The sequence below is a fragment of the Solanum lycopersicum genome, chromosome 11 (genome assembly GCF_036512215.1).
Source record: "Solanum lycopersicum chromosome 11, SLM_r2.1".
Classification (NCBI taxonomy): Eukaryota; Viridiplantae; Streptophyta; class Magnoliopsida; order Solanales; family Solanaceae; genus Solanum; species Solanum lycopersicum.
In genome coordinates this window covers 43,742,406-43,747,617 of record NC_090810.1, presented here as the reverse complement: position 1 = coordinate 43,747,617, position 5,212 = coordinate 43,742,406, and the positions used below count along the sequence as shown (strand labels likewise).

Here is a 5,212-nt window from a genome sequence, read left to right as displayed (position 1 = left end):
ATAAATAATACCATCAATCACAATAATTTAAATATTTCCTCTTTTCCAAAGAAAATGAAAGAATAGCCACTAATTAAGGGTAAAATGATATATAAGTTTATATACTCTACATGATTAACTTATCATGTGTCCAATTTGTGGTCTTAGGTAACATAAATTTTTTCTCTATTAGATTATGTAAATTATTCTAAGAAGTGAATATTCGTGGTTACAGTTGTTAGGCGGTATTTCACTTTATTATATGAATTTTTTAATGTGAATTTAAATTTAATTGAATTAAAAAAAAAAAGAGAAGAAATTAAAAATCTCAACTGCATGTTGTGGGTAACCCACCAATCCAGAAGGTAGTTGAAGCCATTAAAAACTCCCCACCTCTCTTCGTTCTAATATCACTTTTAGGGTTTCCTTCACCCTTTGATCAACAACCATGGATATTGAGTACACCGAGCTTCAAGACTGGGAGTTGCTCCACCCAAACTCACCTTCCGATTCTGAGCTCAATCTCAACTCAGCCAAAAACCATAATACTTTTGTTGAACATGAAACAAATTCTCTTATTCAAACCAATTACTTCTCCATGACTACTCCTTTTTATGCTTATGGTGTTGAAAAAGGCTCAGAGGAATCAGATAATTCGGGTGAGGTCTAATGATCATCAATTAGAGGGTGTAATTGATGTGGGTATGCTAGACAACCCGAAAGGACAATTGGGTCTTGGTGGAATTGATGAGATGGGTGGTGAAAATGAAGTGAAATTAAGGGAACTTGAGGTGGGTGGTGTGGAAAATTCAAAATTACAAGTGGGATTTGGTGAAATCAAAGAGATGAAGAGTGAGGGTAAAGCCCACGTGGGTGTTGTTCAAAACTCAATTATGAAAGTGGATTTTAGAGAAATTGATGATATAGGTAGTGAGACTGGGACGGAGTTTTTGCCTGATTTTGGTGGAGTTGAATTCGGTGGTGTCAAGTTTGGGGATGTTGAGGAAATGTCAGAGTCTTGTGTAGAAGAAAAAGAAGAAAATGAGACGGTTGAAGGTGAAAAGACGGATGGAATTGTTGGAGTAGAAGTTAGTAAAGCAGGAGAGCAGAAGAGTAGTGTGGTGTGGTGGAAGGCACCATTGGATATTCTCAAGTGTTGTGCGTTCAGGATTAGGCCTGTGTGGGAGTAGCTGCTCTGTGATGGGGTTCGTGATATTAGGTCATAGATTGTATAAGATGAAGAAGAAGACTAAGGGGTTGGAGCTCAAAGTTGCCGTCGATGATAAGGTTACATTTCAATACTGTTGTGTTAGTTACATTCTTTTTTTCCTTGTTGCAAGGGCTAACTGCTAATCGCAAAGGCGTATTCAGAATTTTGAGATAATGGTCCACTATTAAGAAAAATGAATCTAAGATATAAATTTGATTGGTTAATTAGGATCTTATTACTAAAAATAATTTAAAAAATTTAAATTTTTTGGTCCAAAGTTATTTTTACCTATCCAAACCACTTAGAGAGGCACCCAATTTTAAAAAGGAAACATAAAACATGATAAATAAAAGATTCAAATTTTAAGCCTCACTTAGACAGGTGCACCCAATCATAATCGTACGGTATGATACTTCAAGTGTGGATTGATTATATATATATATATATATATATATATATATATATATATATATATATAATTTTAAAAATATAACACTACTATATATGATTTCAGGAGGGGATCCTGGTGACCCCCTAATGGATACGCCTTTGACCTTAAGCTTCATTGTGGGTTTGAATTGGATGTTGCTTCATCCTATTTATCCCAAAGAATAACTGAAATGTTTTATGCTTTTGACAAAAATACATAGACACTTTTTGTATTGAAGTGCTGGGCTATTTTGATGGTAATGTGGAAGAGGGAGAGTTTAAAACTCCTAACTGGAACCCAAGAGGTCATGAGTCTTTAGCAGTTTAGTGAGTATAGAAGATCGGTTTTATGGTAATCTAGTTATATTACACTCTTCACAAGAGTTCGGTAAATAAACTAAAAGAGAGCTTTGTAAGGTCATTTTCTATAATTCAACCACTCGTGAATACAACAATATTGTACAACAAATTTCCTTGTCTATATGGAAGACAAAATCGTAGGAAATCATAATTAGTTTTTTGTCTTTTTCAGTTTGGGTTTAAGTTCAAATATTAACATACTTCCATGATATTTTCTTCAACCCCCCAAATCTTTCTGATTGGATGTCTTATACTTAGATTTTCATTATCTTTTCCTTGTTGAGAACTTTCTTTTTAGCTAGCTATGCATTGTGGTTCAAAAAGAGTGATATTATAAGTTAGCTATGTATTATGGTGATCTGAAGAGTAATTGATTTGTAACAACTTTTTGTGGCCATTAGGGTGTCAGACTTTGGCATTTTCTTGATTTTTTCGGTTGTCACTTGCATCATATTCAAATTGTATCTAGGATATTGATTCCAGAGTGATATGTATCTTGAAGGTATAGGATATGGCTAGTTATGCATCACATTTGGCTCCTGATGAAGTGTTGATTTTATAGAGCAGTGGTATAATGACTGATAACACCCTCAGACTTTTGTTACTTTGTATCATTTTGGTAATCAAGATTTCTGTTCTTCTATTACAAGTAAATGCCAGCTTAAAATGCGTTGACGTAACCTAACTTGTTTATTCTAGCTCAGCTCTGATATCACTTATAATTACTTCTCAGAGAATGCATGGTCACGTAATTGGTAATACCATTCTTTTGAAGTAATTGTTTCAACATGAGCGTAAAGTGCAAAAATAGTTCCCCATGGATGCACATACTACTGCCAAAATTAATAGTTTTACCGTGATATCAGATAATGAAGACAACAGAAATGTTGTTTATCAATATTCTTGTATAACTAGACTCTAAAATGTCTCAATCGTATAAAATTTCTTTTTCTAAATCCATAAATTTCATCAATAAATACCAAGATGGTGTTAGAAATATGTACAATGTTAGCATATGTTTAACCACCTTCAACTATCAAATCGGATGGGGCGTACCCACATGGTGTGAAGGGGCTTCGTTGAAAAATTATATTTTGTAGAATAGTAAATCATATAATTAAAACAAAGACAATACATATAGAAATAATGTTTTGAATCTGCTTGGCATAAGCATGTACATTGTTCAGGCGGTCCAGAGGGCTCACTATCTATGTGAGGTTTGTGTTTAAATTCCCTTCGTGCCAGTGTGAATTTATTTTTTAGTCTGTATTTGGAGTAAGTTCAACCGTAAACCAAGATAAACTAACCTTGTCCTTCTAAATTTATTACTCTTTATGTTCTCATCTTTTATCCTTTGTCATTTCTATATTTCACGTTTTTCTTGCTTGAATTACTATAATTGACTTACAACTGACATGCCAGTATAGTCCCACATAAGTTGGGTTTGACAACGGTGGGGTGGTGTAAAGAAATCTTACGTGTATCTTCTTGGGTAGAGAAGTTATTTCCGGTAGATCCTTAGGTCAAGAAAATCGTTTTTTCTGAATATGGTTTGAAAGAAGTGCGAGGATAGAGTGCTATTGTGAAACTATTGAGGAAACATAAGTAGTGATAGTACAAATATTGTAGACTTTAAACCTCTGAAACATTGTCATTGTCGACAAATCTGGTTCTTTGCCTTGAGCCTGTTTCTTGTCGCAGTCAAATATGTCTATCTTAATTAATTTTCTTCATTGTGTGCAGAAGGTGTCTCAATTCATGAGTCGTGCTGCACGTCTTAATGAAGCATTTTCTGTTGTGAAGCGGGTTCCTGTGATTCAGCCTCAGCTGTCAGCAGCTGGAGTTTCAGCATGGCCTGTCGTGAGTTTGAGATAGGGAGCGTAATGTTTGTAAAGCAAAATATGAATGTTATGTATAGTGGAAGAAGCATGGTGTCCATTTGATATGTGGCTGTGTTTTTTCTTTGCTAATTTGTGTGTTCTGGGGATTATGTTCTCAGCATATTCCTGAACAAACTGAAGTATATAGTTGTGTATAAACTCTTTTATTTGTTTCCCATACGTTCCCTTTCTATACGTCAAATTTATAGTTTTTTAATTTAAAGAACTCTGAAAGCCTTATGTTCCCTACAAAAATTTTTATCCTGTATGAGGTGCAACTATTGTCAGTTGTCTGAGGGATTATTTAGCTGTCAAGCAGGAGTTTGCATAAACACCGAAAAATCGAAACATCGAATCGGATCGAATTTTTTCTGAATTTCGGTTTCGATATTTTGGTTTTCGATTAACTTTTTTGTATTTTTTGATTCGATTTTTGGTATGTATTATTTTGATTTTTGATATTTCGATTTAAACCAAAATATTATACTATAATTTATATTATAACAATTAATGATTATTAATATTAAATAATTTTTTTAAAAAAGAAAAAAGTATGTGAAACCCTATTTCTCTTCTTCATCTTCCTCTTCTTCCTCTTTCAGACAGCAGCAGCCGCCTGCAGCGATTTCGTCTTCAATTGGCGACCCATTAAAAACCAAAATAAAAAGCCGAACTGAAATAATAAAAACCGAATCAAAATAATAAAAATCGAATCAAACCGAAATATTTCGATTTGGTATTCGGTTTACAATTTAGAAGAATCGAAAAAATCAAAACTGAACTGAAATATCGAATGCCCACCCCTGCTGTCAAGTTTACATTAAAATACTTTTTCTTTCTTTCTTCAAAATACTTTCTTGCATTTTTTTTTCTCCTACTTGTTAACTCTCAATATATTTTATTTTTAATGATATTTTTTATATTTTTATTTAATATTCAGTATATGAAGTAAAACACAACTATTTAAGATTGGCATTGTCTAAGTTTTGTTCGAAGTGATATATTGTTTGTCAAAAAAATTTCATATCTAAAGTTTGAACTCGAGACCTCTAGTTAAGCGTGATCCAGCATTTTCTGTTCCGTCATTTATTTGAGGAAAAAGTAAATGGGTGTGTTGAAAAATTTAAAAATTTAATTTTTTTTTATAAGTTTAAGGAATTGAAGAGAGTGATATTAGTATTTCAAAATTCGGTGTCTTAATTTCATAAAATATATATATATTTTAAAATATTTTATAAATGATATATCAAAAATATTAGAACTTAGACTATATATACTTTTTTTAATTTTTGTGTTCGCTTATAGAAGAATATACATTGATTTATTATAATAGAAATTTTCACTCCATTATTTA

The 5,212-nt window shown here is 32.5% G+C and overlaps 1 pseudogene; it reads left to right on the top strand.

Moving 5' to 3' along the window:
• The first annotated feature begins 296 nt into the window (after positions 1-296).
• On the top strand, positions 297-4,038 carry LOC101263668 (uncharacterized; annotated as a pseudogene).
• Positions 4,039-5,212: the final 1,174 nt, after the last annotated feature.